Source organism: Grammomys surdaster, unplaced genomic scaffold (assembly GCF_004785775.1).
Source record: "Grammomys surdaster isolate TR1022 unplaced genomic scaffold, NIH_TR_1.0 137, whole genome shotgun sequence".
NCBI lineage: Eukaryota > Metazoa > Chordata > Mammalia > Rodentia > Muridae > Grammomys > Grammomys surdaster.
In genome coordinates, this window is record NW_021604595.1 from 4,218,578 (window position 1) to 4,243,036 (window position 24,459).

Below are 24,459 nucleotides of genomic sequence, written 5' to 3' on the forward strand. Positions count from 1 at the left end.
TGGCGGGCTGGAGGGTTAACTGCGAGGATACAATGAGTCCTCTTAGATGCTCACCGGGGGCACCAAGGGCACTTCGTAATTAGAATCAGCCGACTTCCCCGCCCCCTTGGGTATTTTACCAGGTGGGAGCCAAAGCCTGACACCCGTTGCTGTGAGTGTCCCAGGTTGCCCGAGTTGCACCCTGCACTCACCCTGTCCCCTCCAACTAGGTTGCAGGGAGCCGGGGAGGCGCGCGAGCACCGATCGGTCACCACTCCAATGACCTCATCGCCCCAACTTCCCCGCCCCTTTCTCAAACCTGGAAGGCATAGTCCCCTCGGGTCGGTGTCCGGGATCCGGAGCCGCAATTGGGGAGAGAAACCCGGCCTCCCCTGGAGCTAGCGCTGCTCCAGCCAGGGTGCATAGAAGGGTTAAGGGCGCGGGCCGGCAGCCGCGCCGTGCGCTCGCCGTGCTCTGTGCGGCTCGCCGGGCCGCCTGCCAGAGGGTGCCTCCCCCCCCCCCCCCCCCCTGAAGTCGGATCCTTGAGCTGCGGCGGCGGCAGCCAACTGCTCCATATTTGGCTTCTATTACACATTTACATACTGGAGCGAGCGAGCGAGCGCGAGAGAGAGCGCGAGGGAGGGAGGGCGGGCGGAGGGAGGAGGGAGGGGAGGGGGGGAGGAGGAGGAGGAGAGAGCAGAGTATACCGCAGACATCATTTCTACTACAGTGGAGGAGCCGTACAGGACCTGTTTCACTGCAGGGGGATCCAAAACAAGCCCTGTGGAGCCGCAGCTAGAGCTACAGCAGCCGCAGGACACTGTGTCTCTCCCTCTGTCCCCCCTTCCCCACGCAACCCCAGATCCATTTACACTTTACAGTAAGTGGCTATTTTTTTTTCCTCCTCTGATTCTTTCTCTCCCCCTCCCCCTCCCCCCGATTTAGATTAAAATCACCTCCTCTCGCACCCCCAAGCTGCTCTCTCCGGAGAGGGGCCAAAGAACATCCAGCATACACCCCCCCTCCCCCAGTCTCAATGGGCTGCACGGAAAACAGCTGGAAGAGGAGCGGAGGAAACCGACGCGTCCGTGTGTGTGTGTGTGTGTGTGTGTGTGTGTGTGTGTGCAGGCGCGCGCGCGAGTGTATGTGTGACTATGTGTACATACACCAGTGCCCGGCTCCAGCCTCCCGGCTCGGGACCCCCTCTGGGAGCACGAGCGGCTAGCAAGGGGAGCAGCTAGGGGCTGGGTGGGCGGCCGCCAGGAGAGGGGGGCGCGCCCGGGCGGGGGGCGCGGGTGGGGAGAACGGCGGCGCCCCTCTCCGGCTGCCGCTGGTCCGGCGGCGGCGAGCGCATAGAGCCCTGTCCTCCTCCTTCCGTGTGGCGAAGGGGGAGGCGGCAGGCGCGGAGGGTCGCGCTGCCCTCTTCGCTCCTCTAGTCCCCCTCCCGGGTGGGGGCGGTGAGCGCTGCGGGGGCTCGAGGGAGGGCTGGGCTTCCCCGCCCGGGGTCGCCTAGCTTGAGAGAGGCAACCCCGAGCTTGGGGTCTCCCCGCCCAGGCCAGCCTCTCGGGGCCAGGAGGGGACCTAGAGGGGACTTTGCGCGAGGCTGGGGGCGCGGAGAGGCGGCGACTCAAGGGGCAAGGGAGCGCGGGCCATCGCAGCGCAGCGGGAGAGGCGGCGGGGACCGGCCCTAGCTGCAGCCGCCACCGCCGCCCTGTTGGTGCGGCCGCTTCCTGATCCAGAGCAGCAGCAGCAGCCGCCGCCGCCGCCAGAGCTGGAGCCGGGAGCCCGCGAGCGCCCCGGCTCGGCCCGGCGTCCCTGCCGGCACCCGCGGCAGTAGCGGAGGAGCTGCGGGCGCTGCCCTGCGCCGGGACTGCTCTGCTGCGCGGCGACAGGGAGGGTGAATGAAGACGGGAGGAGGGGAAGGAGGAGGTGGCGGCGGAGGAGGCGCTGCGGGGATTGGGATGTGCCCCGGAGCCCCGCGGCTCGTTCACTCGGGGCCCGAGACGCCGCCACTGCCGGGGCTGCCACCGCCGCCACCGCCGCCTCCTACGTGGTTGCAGCCGAGCGCGCAGGCCGGTCCCGCAGGGGGCAGGGAAGGGGCCGGACGGGCGGAGCGAGAGGTGAGGCGGGGTCGGAGAGGAGGGAGTAAGTGCGTGTGAGTGTGGAGGTGTGTGTGTGTGTGTGTGTGTGTGTGTGTGTGTGTGTGTTCGCGCGCCGGGCGGGGGCCAGGACCCTCGCGATGTGGAGGGGAGGGGGTCCACGGTGGTCCCTTGGCTGACTCTGCAGCGCTTCGACCTCTCTTTAGCCATCTCCTTCAACTCTGTGGCTTGTGCGCTTTCATTTTATTTCAGACCACGTAGAGAGCTGACTGCAAGCGGTGAAACAATTCAGGTTTTCTAGGGAGATTGAGCAAGGACCTTAGTGGTGGTGGGGGGTGGTGGTGGAAGTAGGGTGCTGATCTAGACTCTGCCAGGGGCGCGGGGGGTGGGGGTGGGGGTGGGGAGGAGGATCAGGGTTCTAAGACGCTGGGGTTTTAGTTCGATCCAGATCCCGTGGCTGTCCTGTTTTGTTTTGCTTTCTTGCTGTATAATTCTACAGATAAGAGGGTAATATAAATACTTGGGAAGGTTGGGAAATTGCTGAAGAGTAGTAAGGGCGAAAAAAAAAAAGCCAGTCGGAAGCTGGTTATATAATGCGCTATGTGGCTAACAAGAAAGGCAAGCTATTTTTATTTTGTTTACCGTATGTTGTGCAGTAGAAACTCCTCCAAACTGGTTCTGTCCCCGAAGAGATTTCTTAGTTTGTCAGAGAGAGACACACACACAGAATACAATTAGTAAAATTAGAAGACCCCACAGCACCTACAGAATAAAAAGTAATGTTTTAGAGTTCTCACTTCACATCCTGCCTGGCATGCAGGGGAATGTGTGTATGCCCTATGTTTCCCTGTAGCAACCTAGTAGTGTCATCTCAGTGACATTTTCGTTTTATAATGCGAGCTCTTCTTAATATTTAAACAGCATTGCTATAGATTGTAGGCAACAAGGTAGTTACATGCTGGGTATTTTTAGGCGCAGCTGGTTACTTTTTGCAATAGTGTTTGCTAAACCATTTCTGTTTGGCTTTTTTTTTTTTTTTAAGAGTCCTGCCATTCCTAGAAGCCCCAGTTAAGCCTACCCTCTGGTTTACTGATGGTGGGTGAGTAGCTAAGACAGTTTGATAGCCGAGGGTTTCATTATTTTATTTTATTTTATTTTATTTTATTTTATTTTATTTTATTTTTGAATGAAGCTTATGCCAGCGGAAGCTAGAGGTAGCCACCAGATAGAAGAAAAACATGCGCAAGAACTCTTGGAAAGGGATTGCACCATAACAGCTTAGCCGTGGCGTTAAATCTCCTCTGATTGTCCTCTAACTGGCCACGCATCAGTCAATATTTTAGCAGCTTTGCAAATAAATGGGCTTGAATGCCACCTTCCACATAAAGCCGAGGCTGGAAAGCCTTCTGCCTGTCTGCCTCTCTCATCATAGATACTGTCGGTGGTGTTAGTTTTCTGTACACTTACTCCAGCCCTGATCACTCATGTAATTAGATCAGGCTGCCATGGCAACAGACAGTGCTCCTTGGCCCATTCAGGTGGGTTTGCCTGAACTACTCCAAGTGTTTTATGCACAGTATTTGAGCTGCCCGAACAGGAGAGGAGAGACTTCACTGTTTCAATTGCGTCTTCTTTCAGTCATCTGAACAGGAGACACTGAATGAGCCTTCTAGCTACTTAGCTTTTCTAAAGGAAACCAACACACTGTTCCTACTGGGTACAATATGTAAATGCATCTCCCCAGACAGAGAAAGGAGCCTGACAATCCTGCTGGTGTTTATTGTGAGCAGATCAACAAGTATTTGATACTTGCTAGAAACCTTTCAGAGCTGACTAAAGCAACATTTCTTTTGCAGTCTAGAGCCTTTGGCCTTGCAGACACTTAACCCTTTCAAGTATGAGAGAACAGCACACTCGTGCTTTATAATTAAAGTTGCTGACAGTGCTGGCTGGCTTTCTAGATGGTTTACAAAAAGGAGATGACTTATTTGGAAAGCCTATCCCCACTGTTACATTTTTAAACTTTACAGTCTACATTATAAAAACAGATACTGACAGTAGGCAGGCATTCTGAATATTATCTTCCTTAATTTGGATCTGTTGCTCCTGATCTTTGATGCTCTTCAGAAGTAATTGAAAATATTTTTTTGCAGCTAAGTTAGAGATGATGCAAGCCAGTCTATTGCATAGAGCTTTGCACGTGAAGCAGTCTGTATGGTACTTAAGAGTATAAGTTAATGAACATCTAGAAAGCTGCAGTCCAGTGTTTATATTTGGGCACCACCTTAAGCCTACTAAGGCCAGAAAGATTATATTATGACCGAAAAGATAACAGAAAAGCATCTTTAGTTGCTGGAGCCCAACATTGTTCAGACAGTCCAGATGAAGGGGACTATTGTAGGAACGTTGGATGTGACGTGATTTAGTTGTGACCCTGCCAGTCAGTTTATAGTTTTAAGGCCAAAGTAGCTAAATTGGTTAAAATAGAAGAGAGAAAGACATAGAGAGAGACAACCACACACACACAAATCTCTCACCTCTCCTGTGCCAAGACTGACAAAGTTGCCCAATTTTCCTCCCAGGGGGGTTTATGAGTTTCCCCTGGTTACTGAGTCTAGGTGGTGGGTACATTATTGTGGGCTGGTCCTGTTGTATCATTGTGGTTAAAATGAGCTATTATTTCTGAGAGGTGAGTTCATGTGAAACCAGGATCTAAAATAAGAGGACAGAAGTTTTAAGTTTTATACACACTTTGGAGGGCCTCGATTCTATTCTGCAACAGACGGAGACATGGCTTGACTTGAAGTTAAATGTGTGCCTGTGTTTTTCAGTGTACAAATGAGCCCTTGCCAAAATAAATGCGAGAAGTGTCTGTGCTTGATGGAGAACTGGAAAAGGCATCAGACCTCCCCCTCCCCCACCCCCACCCCCATTTCGTTTTAAGAGGGTTTGGCAAGCAATAGTATTTTGTTAAAAATAGCATAAAGAGACTTCAGGCCTCCCAGTTGCCTTTGAGAGAAAGATTAGAGAAAGACTTGAGCCATCAGATTACATATCAAGTAGCAGAAGATGGCCAAAATTTCCAGTGCGCAGAGTCCCAGGAACCAGGACCGTCCAGTGCGATGAAAGTACTAAAAAAACGTTAGTCAACACTCCTATGGCTCCCAGGGCTGGTTGTCCTTAGAGTTTAAGGATTCACATTCCTTTTGTATAATGTGACTTTGTTTTCTCTCCCGTGTTGAAATGTCAAGTGGATTTTGCTCCTGCACATACCTTGTAAGACAGCTTCTCCTGCCAAATAGACTGTAGCAGTCCGCTCTGCTTCCTATTAGGAGTCAGTCAATAAATGTACTTTACCAAAACCCTGAGCTCATGTAAGCAGCTGAGTGTAGGAGTGAATGTTAATTTCTCTCAACTGTAGTCATCTGAAGACTCCGAAAAGCTTAAACACTTGCATATGCAAAGAGCCTTCTCAGGAGACAGTCTGTCATTTTTTAGGGGCTTGGAGTTGACTGACTTACAGGCTTTGTATCTTCTCAGAGTGGCATGCAACGCTGAATGGCTGGCGTGAGAGAGAGAGACTGAGAGAGAGAGAGAGAGAGAGAGAGAGAGAAAGAGAGAGAGAGAGAGAGAGAGTTAGAGTTGAGAGAGGGAGAGAGAATTAATTTAATTGTTTCAAAAAACAGATTTTGATCCTGGTCATCATATTTCCAACCCGAGAAATAGAAGCAGGCGCTTTTCTTGTTTGGTTAAATGTTTGTTATAAGCAGAAAAACTGTAGAAATGTCAGTGGAGGCTACAATCTCTACCTAAGGACTACCATGCAGTGTTTCTTTGGCTTGTTGCTTAAGATTTGAATTTCTGAGTCATCAGTAATACTATTTCAGTTGCATTTAATTTCATTTAGCACAATAAATCCACTCATCCCAGTTCTGTAAGCAGTAACATGAGGATGTGCACATAGGATGCTAGCTTTACATAATTCAAAAAAATATTGGCTGTAAGAATTGTAATTGGATTGAGGTTTTTTTTTTTAATAAATACTTAAAATTACAGAAGAAAAGGAATGCTGTGGGATAATTTATCTTTATTTGTAGAAACAGCATTTTTATTTTTTCTTTCCTAACCTTATTTTTATGTATTTTTTTACTCTAATCTGCATAATGGCATATTTTATAGCCCTTACAAACCTTAACCCTTTAGGATAATTTAGTATAAATGTTTATGCTTCCGGTTATTACTAATCCCACATGAATTAAAGCATGTTCGGAGCTATAACAAACATAGCAACTCATGTCCTCTTTTGTTTGGCGTGTTTAACGTTAGCAGCAGTGTTTCATTGATTTTTTTTTTCTATAACTCTTAATGCATAGCATTTGTGGGCTAATGAGAATGCAATGATAATCACCATCATGGAAATGAAAATGATGTTCTACTCCAAAATCTCTTTTCAGAAAACTGGAGATGTAAAAAGACCTCGGGGCTTAGAGGGTAGGTGTTCTGATGATTGCAGGGCTTCATTTGATCTGAGAAGGACTCAACCTGCTTTTCCCGAAATATTCAGTGTGGCAGGTTTAGGGTTTAGAGTTTAGAGTGACTTATTTATCAGATATTTTTAGTGGTGGATTCCAGCTGCCAACCTGTAAGCATGTTTGCTTCTTACAATAAGAGAAGGCATTTTCTTGCCTCCGTGTATGGCAGACTTTCTTTCTTTGTGACCTCGGCCCTAATCCTGACTCCTGTGTTCCCTCCTGGATTTTACACACCGTCTTAGTTTCAGTTACTTGGGCCGTCTTGCTTGGTAATCTTTCACTATTAATAGGATTGTGCTTCCCTGCTTTGTGCTTTTGAAATATTAAAGATCCCAATTTCAGTGTGTGTCACTGTATGCAGTGTTCTATAGTTTATCGTCTTGCTCGTTGTTTGTGGGTTTTTTTTTTTTTTTACAGTGAGTTCATGTGCCCTTGCCTTTATTCTCATGTTTCTTTTCTTTTCTTTTCTTTTCTTTTCTTTTCTTTTCTTTTCTTTTCTTTTCTTTTCTTTTCCTTTTCCTTTCTTTTCTTTTTTGATGGGATACAGCAAGGAAATAACTATTACTCTATCGAGGACAACAGGACAAATGCTTTTTGAAAGAAGGAGGCATGACAGTGCTAGAGTAAATTAATATTTTACAGCATTTGCATCACATTTGACTGTTCTGTGTACTTCAGCAGAATGGGAGCAGACTGTAATTTGGACTCTATCAAGCCTTATCTGCCAGGCGATATGTAAACAGGGCCTTGTGTACACACAAATCCATGTACAAGCAAACCCAAGTCCCCAGCACTTGGAGCTTCTGGGAAAGTGATTATTAAGTATTTTGAAGCTTCCTTTGAAACGTTACCAGATAAAAATCAAAACTTCCCTTGTCCTTAAAATAAATGCCGTGTCAAGATGAAATAGAATTTTATGAACTCCATTTGAACTTGGTCACTGTTTGTAAACCAACAGCCTTTTTGGTGAAAAGATAGTGACTTATTTTCTTTTTGTAAGGGTATGGAATATTCCACTTAGCTTTTCTCTCTGCATGTGGATTACACACAGGGAAACCAAAGACCAATAAAGACTACTTCTTTTGCAGAGCAGACCCAAGCACGTACTAGATGCTTAAATACATTGATGGTGAATGGATTCGTTAGAAGGAAGAATACTTTGGCTACTATTCATTACTTTGCAAAGTGCTGGAAAGAAATGGAAGTTATTTTCCCTTCCAGCTGGGCCGTGCTCTTAAAAATAGCGAGTGTGTATGGTTGAAAATAATTATGACTACTGAGATGAGTTGCCATGTACCCAAGGATAATTGGCTTCCTTACCTGTTTACAGATTATTCACGTTGGAGATCATATCCCTGTTCCAGAATAGTTTCTTTCTGACACCCAATATAATTCTGGGCCTTCTCCTTCCTACTGTTACCTGGCGAGAGCTTAGGAAACCCAAACTAAATTTAAAATCAGCCTAAACACACACGCAGCTCAGCTCCAGTGGATCTGACTGAAAACCAGTTCAGCATTCACTTAGTTGACTGATTTTTTTTTTTTTTAAATCCCAACAGCATGGCTGATTCTTTTGGTGTAATCTGGTCGCTAATTGAGTCTCACCAGCACCTAAGTAAATAATTTTAATGACTAAGGATAAAAACGTGTGCGAGCAGATCAGGCCCTCTACTTCTGTTTCTGTGCACACATCCTTAATTCACAAAACTATCTCACAAGCACCAAGAAGTCATTCATTTCTTCTTTCGTTTATCCATTCATACATTCATCATATAGTGAGTGACTTAGATTGACTCTTGGGGTAAATTGAAAGTGAAGACAATGTCTGTTCAACAAATTTAAAATTTTGACTGGCAGGACACGGATCTCAGTTGGTATGAGTGCTTGTCTACCATTCACAAAAAGTGATGCCCCAGCACTGCATAAACTGGACATGGTGGGCTATGCCTGTGTTCCCAGTGCTTGGGAGTTGGAGGCAGGAAGATCTGAAGTTCAGGGTCATCCTCAGCAACATAGCAAATTTGAGGTCAGCCTGGGCTACATGAGACCTTTTCTCATAATCAGACCTTGTTTCCTTCTTCATTTGATTTTCCACTCACCTTTGCACTAGTGTGCTAATAACTATATTCTGTCACGATTGTCTTTCAAGTTGCATGTGGATAGACAGTGTATACTAGATTAAAATTAGGCTTTTGGCCCAATTGCTATCCAGTCCATTCCCATTCCTACCTGATACTGTTTGTGATGACTGGCTCGTGGTTACTTATTGGGAGCCTGAGGAAATGACAGGAGCTATCTCAAACATGGAGACCAGGGTTTTCATTTGACTGAAGGGATGGCCTAGATTTCATATGTTGGCTCCCCTGAGCCCTGCAGAATAAAACCAAACCTGTTCTGCTGAATTGATTGCGGTCTGTGTAACTCTTCTATAATAAAATTCAAAAGGTGCTGTTCTTAAGATTTGTATTTCAGTGCAGGTATCCTAAGATAGACCTTTGTTGAAAGCGATTTATTCTTTTGTTTGTTTGTTTGTTTGTTTCTCTCTTTGTTTTTGGTCTTTCATCTTGGATTTCTTCTGCACTTCCTGGACCATGGTAGAAGCATCCTGCACTGTGCAACAAGTCACGAGGGCGGTCCTTTCAAGCTGCAAATCTGTCTGTCATCCCTATCCAACAGTCTCTTCCTCCACTCCCTCCGCAGGGAAGGGCGTCACATGTCAGGTGAGAGTTTTACAACATTTTCTGTTTTCCATCTGAGGATAAAGTCTGACTTGGGATGGTTGCTCACCAGCTGTGTACTCTGTTAACTGTGAAATATAATTTTCTTTGAAACTATAGTGTATGGAAAATTGCTCAAGTGTGTGTGTGTGTGTGTATGTGTGTGTGTGTGTTTCTGTGTTGTTAAACTTGGGTGAAACCATCTATAGTTATGGTCTACTTGGTTTGGGAAGAAATCTGCATTGAATTTGTATCAATGATTACTGCCTGGGGCTTGCCCTTGATCATTTTAGTTGTCCCTTTTCCTTGAGTTGGTTAAGAACACTAAACTGCCAGCTGCCCTGAGTGTCAGTCCTCACATTTTAGGTTCTTACTACAGAAAGCTACATTTTCAGGGAAACAGAGAACTGTTTGTTGGGTCAGAGGCAAGCAAGAGTTGTTGAGTCTTGAGTTTCTTTGTGTCTGTTTGGATTTTACAACTTCCTGATTTCCTCACATACAGTAAATTTTTCTGGCTGAGAGAGTCTTGAAACAGTGTGTAAGCAAGGACTGTTGACTCATGGTTCTCTGTTAAAGAGCAGACAGGAGGTCTCTGCCCTTCTGTGAAATCCGGAGAGAATGAAATTCATCCAGAACATGGGGCTGGAAGGTCTTGGGCACATTGGTGTACACAACCAAGGGGGGTTGTGAAATAGAAAATAGGAAATCGATTTCCTCTGCCTTGAGAGCAGTTTTACTTGAAGTGATGAAGCCAGGCAAGACCAGAAGTTCGAAAGGCTGCCTGGGCAACAGGCTCACTTAGAGACTTTCAGACAGAATCTGGAGCTCCACCCTAGACCTCCTGAATCTGAATGTTCCCTTCTGATCCCCTGGAATGAAGGAAGTGTTTCTGGAATGTTCCTTTCTTGGTAAGAAGCAGAAGGTCCTCTTACCAAACCACATTTCGCCAAATTGAGGATTTCAAAACCCACTCATCAAAAGGTAGATACTGGCATTACCAAAAATGTTCATTTAAAAAAACAATCCAGTGGAGCCGAGCATAGTGGGCATGTCTGTAATCTTAACACGTGATAGAAAGAGCTGAGGAAGAAGGACCTTAGGGTTTGAGGCTCTCTTGACTTGCTTAGTGAGTTCTACAGTAGCTTGGGATATAACCTGAGACCCTGTCTCAAAAAGTCAAACCAAATAAAACTCCCAAGCAAATTCACCAGGTTTCTGTGTTGACACCCCAGAACCAGTTTATTTTAAGCCAAGCATGAACTCCATGGCCTCTGAGATAAGAGCCCGAAGCTCTGTCACTTGCCCGAGTGTCTAGACTTCAAACCTCCGGATGCTACCCCAGTCATGCTTGTTTAATCCCAGTCATGCCTCAGTTTCTCCATACAAAATGGGGACAACAGAGGGCTCCTGTGAGGATGGAATGGGAGAAAAAAAAAAAGCACATGTGTGGTTTAAATCTGCCTGGCATATGGCTTATGGCCCATTCACATAAGCTATCACTGTTAGCACATAGCTTATCTCTAGACAGGGTGATTATAATGGTTTTGTTGTCCAGTAGTTGTTCCTGGATCGTGCATGACTAGAAACAAGTAAATATTCCTAGACCTTGGTCTTTGGACCAACCCTGTAGGTATTTGTGGTTCTCCAAAGCCAATAAGGGTTCTATCTATTGTTTTCTGAAGTTTAAATCTGAACTTATGTTAACTTTTCTGTGGTAGGATGCATTTTTTTTTGCATTGTAGTAAGATAGACTGACAGTGAATAGCAATGCATACATGGAGTTATTTGCAGGTTGAATATATTTAAAAAGAGGCATGACTAACAGTTATTTAGAAATCTTAGAAAGAATAGCTAGAAGGCTAGCAATAGAGCTCAATGGGAAGGCACTTGCCTAGCGTGTGTGAAGCTCTTGATTCAATTCCCAGGACAGAAGGAAAGGAAGAAAGAATCTAAGAAACCTCTGTGGGGCAAAGCAGAGAGGGAGCGAGTTAGCATGCCGCCAGCCAGCATCGTATTCTTTTGAGTTATGCAAATGATTTCTTTATATTTTATTGATTGTGTATTTGAGAAGTTCCCCTTTAAATCAGTGGTTTCCAATTTGTTGGTCATGACCCCCTTTAGGGGTAGAATGATCTTGTCACACGGGTGGCCTAAGGCCATAGGAAAACACAGATATTTACATTACGATCAATTCATAGTGGTAGCAAAACTTTAGTTATGAAGTAGGAACTGGTGTGGAGGTCACCACACCAAGAGGAACTGTGTTAGAGGGTCGGAGCATCAGGAAGACTGAGAACCACTCTTGTACACAGAAGCAGAGCGATGTTTAGTTACTGCAAGGTGATGCCTCTTAGGATCTGCAGGTGTCCACTGACGGGCAGGGTGGGGTGTCTGACTGTTGCTCTCCTCGTTCAGGGGAACCCATTTTGCCAGGCAGGAGATCCTCACAGTGAAGTCTTAGGAGATATGGTTCGGGTGCATATGGGGTGAGGTGTTCTTTTCTTTTTAAAACCTGTGGTATTTGAAGAGAGTCATTATCTATCACAAGGTATCTCAAGAATTTTCCTGTGAACAAGACAGGCAGCCAGGAGTCTTATCTTGGGCAGCACAGCCTGCTTATTGAGGTGCAGGGGTTTCTAGCCTCATAAACAAGGTAAGTGTCATGTGGATATTCAAGGTCTGACTGACAAAATAGTGCAGTGTCACCTTGAACATTAGGCCGTTGATGTTTTCTCTGATTGCGTTGAAAAGAAACATATATGCATTATCTAAACATCTTGCATACATAATGACCTCACTATGGTCCGCATAGTTGATGGCTGTATGTGGGCAGGGAGAGAGTATCCTGTTGCATTCTGATTATATTCAAGTTATTCTTTTTAAATGAGAGTCTGGATTATTATTTCTGGCTCTTGTTATTTTATGAATATGATACAGCTAAGCCAGTTATGACCTAAGTTCTTCACAGCTAGTGTCTATATAAAGAACTGATTCATTCATATATTCGCTGTGTATTTTCTTTTCAACTACTTCATGGTGCTCTGGACATGAGAGTGAGCAAGAGCTAGCGGAGATTAGCCGTTCTTCGTGACCAGGCGAGAGAAAGAAGGAATACACAGAAATAGCTAACAATGCCGAGAGGTTGGGTTGTGCTTACTAGGGGGTACATTCTGACCCGGAAGGAATTCAGAAAGGTAGTGGGAGTTCAGGAAAGACTGTGAGGAGGAGGAGGATCACGTGACTTGGTCTCTGAAGGCTGGATTGCACTTCTGTGGGAAGAGATGGAGAGAGGCAGAGGAAAGTCTTCCAAGTGGCTGGGTCAACAGGCAAACGTCTGCTTGTATGTAGGACGTAGGCTAGACAACTGTGGCTGAAAGTGGGGTGCTCGGAGTTTCAGAAGTCAGGGAGACTGGTCGGGGTATGGGACTAGTGGAGAGGTCAGTCCAAAAAGCATTCTGGAAGCATCCCTGGCATAGAAAGGGTTTTGAACTTGGCCTCTGGGGTCTTCTGCCTGGTGGAGGGGTGTTCACACTGAGGACTTGACTGAATCTAAGGACGCTGGCGCTGGTGTTGAATGCAGAGGGAGAAGGTAAGAGGCAGTGAGGAGCGGAGCTTGAAGGCTTGCATGACCCAGTCTTTGTTTGCCAGTTCTTCATAAGCTGGGGTGGCAAAGGGGGACTGGGTTGATGTAGGGGTGAATCATGGAGGTGGGGATCTCTTCTGTTAGAGCTCCAGAACCCTAGAAATTCTGTGTTCCACTCAGTGTCATGGAGTCTTGATGAAACAGTTATTCCTTTATAAAATAGATACAGGAGCTAATTTTAGCTAGCTCTAATACACCCGTGTATGAAAATGAATGCTGGCTTTTGACGCTCAGCCCGTGCGGTGTCTCTTTTCACTTAAAACAAATACCGTTCGTACTTTCCTCCAAGCTGTTTTCTGAAGACTTCCGAAGGGTGCCCCTGTACCTATTAGCAAGAATCCCAACATTTCTTTGATCTTTTCCACCGTTGATTGACTCTTCTCATGTGACAGGTGTGAATCTCATTGTGTCAGCCACTTAACAACTTAGCCATTGTTCATTTGTGGCCATCCAGTTACTCTATTTCTGATAAATCTTTTAATGTGTAGGAATATATATTTGTGTGTGTGTGTGTGTGTGTGTGTGTGTGTGTATGAATCTTTATGTATGAAAAGCCAACCATACCAGACACAGCTCTTTAAAAAATTGGCTTCTCACTTAATATCCTATAGAAGATAAAAAATATAGATAAAGAAATACAGAATGGAGCTGAGCATGATTGTATATTCTGTAATTGTAGCACTTAGGATCTGGACTCAGGCAGGTTGGGAGTTCAAGGCCAGCCTCAGCTCCACAGTAAGCTTAAGCAAGCTTAGGCTACTTAAGACACTGTTGAAATAAATATCATTGTTAAGCCTTGTTTCTTGGGGGAAAGTTAGTCTGAGAGTCCATGACACACAGTGCAGGGAATGAGCGGTCTATTTACATGAACTTTAGGGAAAGCCTGAAGATTGTTTAATTTTTTTTAATTTTGTTTTGTTTTTATTTGAGTTGTTTACACGAGCTCTTCGTATTGCCCTCAAGTGGCTAAGAACGAAAATATTAAATACAAAACTAACAACATTAAAAACAAGGAGTTCTGTGCATGTCTATTCGTGTGCTGAGATGTACATGTATGGTTGTGTTGTGTAGAGGCTAGCTATCAATGTCAGTTGTCTTTCCTCAGTTGTCATTGTCTTGTTCATTGAGGCAGGGACTTTCACTGATCGGTGAGGCTGGCAGGTCGGTGAGCCCCGGGGTTCCTTCTGTCGCTGCCTCCACAGTGTTGGGATTACAAGGGTGTGCCACAGCACCCGGCTTTTCCACACTGGTTCTGGTGACTCCATGCACTTGCAGCTGAGTGCTTTACTAAGTGAGCTGTCTCCTCGTCCTGCCTGGAAACCTCTGATGAGCATCCAGTGTGCAAGATGAGACCCTAAAGGGAAAACAGTGATTAGGTAGTTTACCTTTGCTTTTTTGAACATGAAGTCATTTAGGCTTCATCACACCCTTATCTGGTAGACACTGTGGTTACATCTTTGCTGTAAACGTAGAAACTGTGACATAAGAGAGGGTGAATAACTTACCCACTTTTGCTGGGAGTTAAGTGACCTCAGCTTGGACAGATCCCTGTGGCTCTGAATGATGCCCTGAGCCCTACCTATATTAAGAAGCTTACAGTGAGATACAGAAAGCAAAGACTGCCACAGATGATAAACGAACTGTCACTCAGGCACTGTGTGTGCTCGGAAACCAACATTATGAGGGGATGGTTCTGAGACCACAAGGTCCTCATTTCCAAGCCTGCCCTCTGACCAGAGACTCCCATGAGCTTCTGATTCAGGCTGTCTGTAACTTTCTTCCTTTTCTCCCCTGTGTGGCCACGAGAGTCCTACGCGCTTTCGCTAATTATTAATTGGAGAAAATGATGACGGCAGCACTCTGCTTATCTGCTTTGGGGGATTGGCTTAAGTTGGCTCCAGATGTTGTTCGACACGGAGTCCCAGGGAGCTGCTGAACTTTTGACTGCTCGGAGAGCTTCATTGGGTCATTGCACAGCCCGCACAACCTGGCAGATAGCGATTTATCTCTCAGTGTGATAGGTGGTGGGGTGTCAGTCAGGGCACAGGCTAAGAACATAACGTGCAGCCAGAGGCCGTCAGCTGTAGCCAGGTGGCCACCTGAGTGCAGGTCTCATGGCCTTTCATGCTCTTGCCTTTCCAGGTCTAGCCTATGCTCCCTTTCCCTGGATCAGCCAGTGAATCATTGCTAGTTTGCGTCCAGGTGATGCATAGGCACCATGGTTGTCTTTTGGATGTTGGGTGAAATTTATTGCGAATTGCTTTTATCTCTGGTGGCAATGCCTCCCCCTTTACAAACACAGGGAGTAGGAAAGGCCTTGAGATCGGCTGGCGACGAGCTTGGCTGGCAGCTCCGAGCATCCACCACAGCTGCAACTGTGCACTGTGCATTTTTATTTACAGATTACTAGGCTCTGAGTCTGACATATGACTATCTGGGAAGCTCCTCCCCAGAACAGTTGTATGTCATCTGCTTCAGAGGACTAATTGCTTGGCAAATCCCCTTCGGTAATTTCCTCTTTATTTGCTGATGAGTTACTTAACAGTGACGGGGTTGTGGAGTAGACCGTGGAGTTGACTGTGCGCTCCAGAAACACCACCACCGGAAGGCCCTGGGGGATATGCTTTTTTGAGTTCTGTTTGGCTTTCCTGAAGAAACACTGAAACCATTATATGGCCTGTTAATATTTCACTCAATAGTAGGTTAAACTCCTGAGCAGTGTTCTGTTTTCCAAAGGGAATCAAAACCAGACCCCCTTTCTTCAAATATGCCCCTGTGCATTAGAAAATTATTTAAAAAGGAATTTAATATTTATAGAATGTTTAATGCTGTTTTAAAAATACAACTCGGAGTGAAATAGCTTTCCAGCACACAGCAGAATGAGGAGGAGGGGCTTGGGGAGAATTCTGTTTGACTGATAGCCTGGAGATCCAGTCTCTTTCTTGCTTTATTGCTATATCAGCAGGAAGGCTTACCTTTAAATCTTTCTGGGCCTCAGTTTACCTGTCTATGAGAAACTGAAAGAAATGTTATCATGTTTTTTTTTTCTTTTGCTGCCATTGTAGAGTTCTGGGATTTTGTGTGTGTAGAAACCAGAGGTCAACATTGCACATCTTTTTGTATGGCTTTACATCTTACTTTGGGAGACAAAGTCCCTCACCTATTAGCTAGACTGGCTGGCCAACAACCTACGGGGATCCTCCTGTGTCAGCCGCCCCACCATCCACTCAGCTCTAGAGTCATACCACAATGTCCAGTTTGATTTGTTTGTTTTTTAATGTAGTGATGAAGATGGAACCCCAGTCCCCATGCTTGCGCATGCGGCTTTGTACGGCCTGAGCCATCTCCCTCCCCAGCCAAGTTCCGTGATTTTATTAGAATTCTTCCCCTCACCTCCCCGAAGACCTTTGCTTCTGTCAAACATCATTTGCTGTTGTTTGACTTTGTTAGGTTTGGTATTTAATTAGAGTTTATATTTTAGCTATTATTATGTCATTATTTAGAGAGTAAGTCATCAGTGGTACGGACAGTCATTTATCACCACTTCTATATTAGTTTCATACTGAAGTAGTTTCCTGTGTGTGTGTGTGTGTGTGTGTGTGTGTGTGTGTGTGTGTCAAACAAGAGCCCTCTCCAGAGGTGGATTGTGTTGTAACTCAAAGGAATATTTTAACTAATTATGGCATTGTTTCTTACAAGAGGTGCACTTGAGCTCAGATCTGAGCATCCATATCTAGGGCCATACCCTGCTTTTCATTTGTGGGTAGACATTTTTTTTTTAATGTCATTTGGTTTTACCTGAAGGTGTAGGTGGCAGTCCCCAGGTAAGTGTTTTGCTCTTCTGCCTTGACTCTTCCAATTAGCATGCGCACTGCAACCTTGCCTATTTAGTTTATTTATAGGCAGCTCACACTGATGCCTCAAGATGGGTTGCAATTATTAATAGTTTCTTTTGGCGGGTGAATGCAAATGGAAGAGATGACGTTTGGGAGCTTTTTGAATACCCACCTCCCCCGTAAGTGGAAGCTGAGGTTTTGGATTCTGACTGGAGCTCTGTGGTTGTGTGGCCCTGCCCACATCTCTTAAATCTGGGACCCTCAACTTCTTCATCTAATGAACGGGGAAGAAAATGCCTGTCTCAAGGGATTGTTGTCATGGTAAGCATGCTGTCTTACTTTAGGGCTTCTATTACTATGATAAAACACTCGAGGAAGAAAGGGTTTATTTCACTTATAACTCTTAGGTCCCACAGTCTATCACTAAAGGGTGTCAGGGTAAGAATTCAAGGCAGAAACCTGGAGGCAGGAACTCAAATAGAGGCAATAGAGGATTGATGCTTATTGGCCCACTTGCAGCGAGCTGGGCCCTCCCTCATCAATCACCAGTCAAGAAAATGTATCACAGGCTTGCCCACAGGACAATCTGCTGGTGACATTTTCTCAATTGAAGAGCCCTGTTCCAAAATGACTGTAGCTTGTGTCAAGTTGACAAAAGCAAAACAAAACCAACCAACCAACCAACCAACCAAACAAACAAACAAAAAAACCCCACCCAAACCAACCAATACACATGCCCTGGTTATATCACCTCACAGGGAGGAATCTCAGAGTTATAAAAACAAATGCATAAATGAAGGTGATGGTAAGGCAATTTAGAGGTGAGGGAAGCAGATAAGAGCAAAGGCAGAGCCATTTCAGGATGCAGAGGATGCCCTGTGGGTCTTTGAGGAGTAGGTGTGAATCCTAATTGGATCTTTGAAAATTGGGAGCACCGGACTCACTTCCTGTGTATGGAAGCGATAGCATCATCAGGTGGGGCTACACCATGGAAGAGTGGCTGCCGCCAATGAGGGCTGGAAACACAGCCTGGGCTGGCCGTGGTACCATCCTGGCTCTTTTGTGGATCCCCCATTGAGGTCCTTAAGTCATGTACACTTTGTTTATTTAAAGTAGTGTGTGTGTGTGTGTGTGTGTGTGTGTGTGTGTGTGTGTGTGTGTTAGGTCTGAGAGCAATTTTCAGGAGAAGGCTCTCTCTTTTCCTCTCTTTTCCCCATGTGGGTTCTGCGGATCAAGATCAGATTATAAGGCTTGCCAGAAATCATCTTTCCTTGCTGAGCATTGCATCCACCATTCTCTGTCTTCCAGATTTTGACAAATTAAGATATACCTTCTTCTTCCTCTTCTTCTCCTCTTCCTCCTCCTCCTCCTCTTCCTTTCCCTCTTCCTCCTCCTCTTCTTTCTCCTCGTCCTTTTCTTCCTCCATCTCTTCTTCCTCCTCTTCTTTTTTCTCCTCTTCTTCTTTCTCCTCCTCTTCCCTCCTTCCCCTCCTCTTCCTCTTCTCCCTCCACCTCTTCTTCCTCCTTATCATCATTCTCATCTTCCCCTTCATCTTGTTCCTTTAAGTTTGGTAAACAGTCTCCTTTGCTGCCTAGACTATAATAGTGACATCTCCTGGAATATGCTACAGTCTATCAAATACTTCTGTGTGAAGTCACATATCATGGGGATGCTTGGTCTGTCTCTGTTGTTTCTTAGGACGAAGCTAGGACAGCTATCTTTGCCGGCAGAGGTAGTTTTCACTCAGGGTACAGATCGGGAGGCTGATTGTTGAGTGAGAAGGGATTTGTCCTGAATCGCTTCCAAAAAGGCCTCCTCTGATTCATGTTGCTGCTAATGATGGAGAAACGTGTCTTGCTTCAACCTGATTCAGAGTGAGATACATCCATTTTTTTCTTTGGTGAGCTTAACTGGCCCCTGGGTTTTCAGATTTGCATTGCTTTGATCTCACTCCAGATAGCACAGATCTCTGTGTTTACTTACTAATTGTCCTTCACATAGCTAGCTGAGAGGCTCTGTGTGTGCTAGTCTGTGAAGACAAGTCCTTCCTATGTTCTAGATAGCACTGTGTTTTGAAAAGTCGTATCTACTTTATCTATCGCACACCCCAATTTTTATTTCAGGGGCAATGCCTTTTCGTATTTATCTTTAAAGATGATTATACATATGCATGTGCATCTGTGTATGAGTGTGTGAGTGTGAGTTCAGGCATCTCCCCAGAAGAGAGCTTAGCAGCCTCTGGAGCTGCAGTCACATACAGGTGGTTCTGTCACCTGACCTGGGTGCTGGGAATTGAAGTTGGCTTCTTCCTTAGAGTTGTGTACAGTCCTAAACACTGAGCCATTCCTCCAGTCCCAGCCATACTTTTTTGTTGCATGGAATTTCAAGGTTTTAAATACAATGGGTTGTTCATGTCTTTAGTTTCTGTTATGGACTCACTTGGAAGGAAGACAAGAGAGAAGGGGCACCTGGGGCTCTGTACAAGCCAGCCAGCAGTCTGGTTCTACCAGGGATGGTACTCTCTCCCTCTGTCTCTTCTACTCCCTCCTTATCTTCCTCTCTCCCTTCCCCCTCTCCCTCTCCATCTTTCTCTCCCATTACTGTTTCTCTTGGGAATGGTTTGTTATTAAAGGCTCAATGCTGTATGTTCCCAAAGTTCTCCCCCAGCCCCCAGTTATCCTCACACCTGCTCTTCAGTCTTGCCTTTTCCTTCCCCCCAGGCCATCATCCTGGCTGTCACATTTCTTCTGCTCTGCACTGGGTCTCCCTGCTCTCTGTGGTTGACCTGTGTGCTTCCTGTCTTGGGAATGTGGGTGGAAGTATGTCCGGCCTCCTCCCTCACTTGGGCCTCAAGGGATGAAGCTGGAATGTCAAATGTGTAACAGTTGTCCATGATGTTGGTTTATTGGAGACTTGACCTGCGTGGTTGGGTCCAGCTCCCTGCCAGGCTGAAGAAACTACTTGGGTTGGCTTTCATCCATATTGGAACTGGAGACAATCTTCTCTCGCTCTCTGCATGGTGTAGCTGTCCCTTATAGATGGCTCTCTGGGCAAAAATGTTGGCGTGGGTTTCCTCTGTGTCAAAGTCAAGGGGAAAGTAAGTTTCATGATCTGAATTTGGGCTTATGTCTAACATGTCTACTAGATGGACTTTCTATATAGACATTAGATATTTTTCTTTCTGTTGTTTGAGACAAATCCTGGAGCTTGGGTAGATCTTGAATATATACGTGGATACGGAGGGTCAAATGTATATATGGAAATAATGCATATCCTACAAACCTACAAACTATTCTTTTCTCTCCACTTAAGAGTTGGGATTCTTTTTTTTTTTTTTTTTAAACAGGCTCCTTCTGTATATTCCCGGCTGCTAACCTTTAGCTGCCAGTGACCTTCCTCTTTCAACTTCTCCAACGCTAGGATTTCAGGCGTTGTGTGCCAACATGTCTGACTGCATGGCACATACTGTTTTCTAGTCCATCCCATTCTGCTCTCTGAAGTCCGAGAAAACGCTTCTGAATATTAGAAATCTGCTTACATCTTTGCCCTGGTGAACGCCTCCTGCTCTAGGTTCTCTCAGCTGCAGGATGAAGCTCAGCATCTCTGATCTAGCTCCCTGGCTTGGCATGCCCCTTATCACTCCAGCTGGGTCAGTCATGTAGGCCTGTCTCAATCATTAAGAACTTCCCTTTGAGTACTGTTTTGTGTACAAACTTATTGTTCCCCCTTCTTTAGGATAGGTGCCTCTTGGCTCCTGCCTGGCTAATTTTCTCTTGTTCTTAACATTTCAACTTCCTGTCCCTTCCTGAGGGAGCCCTTGGGCTGGGCTAGATGGAGGCTATTTGAACTCTCATGCTCTTCTTTTCCTTCTTCTGTTGCTCTTGCTTGTATGAACTATGCCGCTCTGCCTGGCATTGAACTCACTTTGTAGACGAGGCTAGTTTTGAACATGTAGCAATCCTCCTGGCTCAGCCTCGCAAACAGATTACAAGTGTGAGCCACCACACTCAACCCTTTTGTAGCATTTTATAAACTTTTCCCCAACTCAGAGATAAGAACATCTTCCCTTCTGCCCCATACTCAACATCTGGCTTATGTATGCCTGCGCCATGTACAGGCATGTCCCCTGTGAATCTTTATGTAACAGATTGGATGTGAGCTTTACATGGATCGAGGTAGCAGAACTGTGATTTGGATCCACTTTAGCCGTGATAGGGCCATGGTGGAGATGATGACATCTGTGACAGTAGCATTGGGAATCATGATAGTGGGTGACAAAAGGAATAAGAATTTTCCAGAAGACTATGCTAAAGAGAAAGGTTGGATAAAGGAGTGCTCACTGGGAGAATATTCTGGAATGAAAGCTCCTTGCAATGGAACTTTGGGTTTGCTCAGTTTTGAGTCAACTACTTATTCAACCCAGAAAAGGAATCTTTTGAATATCTAAAATTGTCTTTGCGTTGAAAAGGAATTCCTGTTGGGTTCTGGTTTCACGATGATCCGTGAAGGCACAGCTGTCCTGTTACAGGAGTGAGCGGACATCAGTGAGGTTCAGGTGTCTTGACATCAGTTCCCTAGTCTTGGTTATTAGTCTTCCTTACAAGCTCTGGGGACCCCATTTGCCAACTCTGATGAACACTGGGGCTTACGTTTATCTGGAAGGGAAGAATGCCTGCAATTCTGGGTCAGGCTGCTCAGGTTTGGATGAAGCACAGTGTAGAATTGTGAGCCCCATGCCAGAGCTTGGGACAATGAAGCAGTCCTTTGTATAGATGACAAGTCTCATCAGGAACAAGACTGAGGAGGCAGAAGAATGATCTGAAGGTGGAATCTGGGCCTCTTCTACTGGGTGGCTCAGACACCTCCTCTGTCTTACGGATGATTTTGTCTAGGAGAAGCACTATTGCCATAGATGAAGACACCTTTGGCAGGTATATGATGTCCATTTCTGGGGTTTGGGGTGAGATGCTGTATACTAGACTTCCTGTCAAATGGAAATGGGGTCTTTCTTGATACCAGAAACCAAGAGTCTAGTGCACAACCCCACAGGGAACCATTAAGCTGCCCTACCTTGTTCTGCTCTGGGAGATTCCAACTGGGACAGAAGGAAATCTGGGTGAATGTTGTTCTAAATTCTCTTCCTGTTTCTCAGGCCTCAGATCCAGTCTACATCCGAAGCCTTCTGGGTTTCTGAACCCAGGCATAGAGAAGCATATTTGCATATACAATCCCCCCCTCTCTTTTTTTCTTTCTCTCTCTCTCTTTCAACTTGTGTGTGTGTGTGTGTGTGTGTGGGGTGGGGGGGTGCCTTTCACATAAGGACCTGGAAAGGAATCCTTCCTGCTCTCACCATATCTTTGGTGTCCCACTGAAGTCTTTTTAGAAGCTATCTTTTGATAGACAGTGATTCGTGCCTATCATCCTACCATGTAGAAGGCTGAGGCAGGAGGAATGCTGGAGTTCCGGGCCAGCCTAGGCTCCAGAGTGAGACAGATGTTTAAGGAATTCAGCTCAGTTTTGTCCTTCCTATGTTCCCAGCCTCATAAGACAAGCATATAACTACTGTGTAGACAGAAGCAGAGAGGATCTAGTTATTAACTTAGACGTCAGCCAGGCACAGTAGTGCACGCTCACAGTTCCAGGACTCTGAAAGGTGATATGAGGGCTTGTGAGTTTGAGGCCAGCCCCGGGTACATAGGAAGACTGTCTCAGAAACAGAAAACAAAACCAAAGAACTATTTAGAAAAATGTTTGGCCCTTCAAGAATGGGGGAGGATGGTACTTCTGAGGCTCCATCCCCGAGGTGGCAGTTCTTGATTGATAGCTGGGGGATCGAAGTCAATCCTGCAGTGATATAGACACTGGTAACTTCCCCCTGCTCCAGTAAGTAAATCCCACTGGGTGGGTTACCAAGTAGGAGACTTGCAAGTAGAGGGGGATTGTTGAGAAGAAGAAAGGGGGTCAGCTGGAGTAGGAGAGGAAGGGGAGGAGAAAATAACTCAAATGCATTATATATGTGCGTGGAATTCTCAAATGGGTTAACTGAAACGTACCTTCTTTCCTGAAACTTTGCTCTGTGTGGAGTCTGAAAGGACCATGATAATGGCATCTTAGCCCCACTGTGGGGTTTTAGTTTGGATGCTCTGCTCCACCTAAGCCTCTGCAGCCCTCTGACCTGGAATCTTCAGAAGGGGCTGTAGGTGGCCTTTTCCCATCTCGGCACCACCCAGATCAACAGTGCTATTTTAACAATCAGAATGAACATATAAAAGAAGAAAGCCACTTTTCCCCTTCCTGGTACACTGTGCATCTATTTCACTTGCCCTACAGATTAACATAGGCAAATGTGAGCTAGGGGCATCATCGACAGGACAAAAATTATGTTTCTGAGTGTGTGCTTGAGACATGGGCTGCCCCAGACCAAACACTAGGAATAATATAGTTCAAATCCTAGGTCAGCCTGGCTTGACTGGTCTCTAAGTTTCTTCGGACTGATGTACTGAATGGTAACTTTTTGTCATAAAGTCTTGAAATTATTTCATTATCATCATCATCATCATCATCAAAATTATTATTTAAAATTTCCCATTTTAAATGTCCAGGGCCTTCAAAGACTTCGATGGCATAGAAGTCCTATGCATCCTGCTCCTCTTGTAGAATGTTGTCAGAGTTATCCTTATCTCTTGATGGTACTTTGCTCAGACATTCTGATTTAGTAGCTCTGACCTTAAAACCCACAGCTATGCACAGCTATGGTGGCCGGTGTATCCTGGGTCTGTCTACCTTGATTACAAATACGTCACAGAATTCAATCAAGCAAGGTGGGTAAATTGCTTCAGTAGACAGTCAGGATGACTCCTTGAGTAGAGAGTATTGTCATTATCCAAAAGATCATCATCGTCATCGTCATCATCAACAACAACAACAGAACCTCGCAGCTCTGACACAGGTTGGAGTTCCAGTGGTGTGATAGGTCACCTTCATTTGTCACTTGACTGCATCTAGAATCCCCTAGATGATAATTCTGGGAGTCTCCAGAGAGTTTTACGCAAGGAGGAAAGACCCTCACAGGATATGGGTAGCATCATCCTACACGGTCATTGCTCGACTGACTATAAAGAAACAGAAGAGAAAACCATCACAGTGCTTCATATCCTGTTGGGGTTCCTAACCCATCTAGATATGAGCAAGCAGCCTCAGCTTCTGCCGCTGCATCCCAGAGCCACTTGGTGCTGCACCGTAACATCCCCTCAAATGTGAGCCAGAAGAAGCCCTTCTTCCTCCCTTCAGTTATTTCTTACCAGATACTAGGTTACAGCAAGGAAAAAAAAAATCAATAAGTAACTCAATTGTTAGACCTGTAGCCTGAGTTTTCTGACCTATAGCTTTCCTTTCTCCTCCATCCCCCAGTACAACCAAGATTCCCCCAAGCCCTATGCAAGCCTCTGAAATCATAAAACAAAAGGACATGTTCTGCTTTCATTGAGTTGATCCAGTAGAGCAGTTTGGACCTGATGTGATAAGGAAGCAATTCCAGAATTCACCCTCTTGGATATGAGCAACCTTTGCTGCCTTTGGACGTTTTTTTTCTTAAATATTTATTTTAGTGTGTGTGTGTGTGTGTGTGTGTGTGTGTGTGTGTGTGTGTGTGTG

The 24,459-nt window shown here is 45.5% G+C and overlaps 1 long non-coding RNA gene across 1 annotated transcript in view; it reads left to right on the forward strand.

Annotated features, from left to right (window-relative positions):
- The first annotated feature begins 685 nt into the window (after positions 1-685).
- LOC114617569 overlaps positions 686-24,459 on the forward strand; it is a 165,455-nt gene continuing 141,681 nt past the window's right edge. The window contains exons 1-2 of the long non-coding RNA XR_003710813.1: positions 686-859; positions 9,209-9,330. This is a non-coding gene — a long non-coding RNA (uncharacterized LOC114617569). The remainder of the gene's footprint in view (positions 860-9,208; positions 9,331-24,459) is intronic.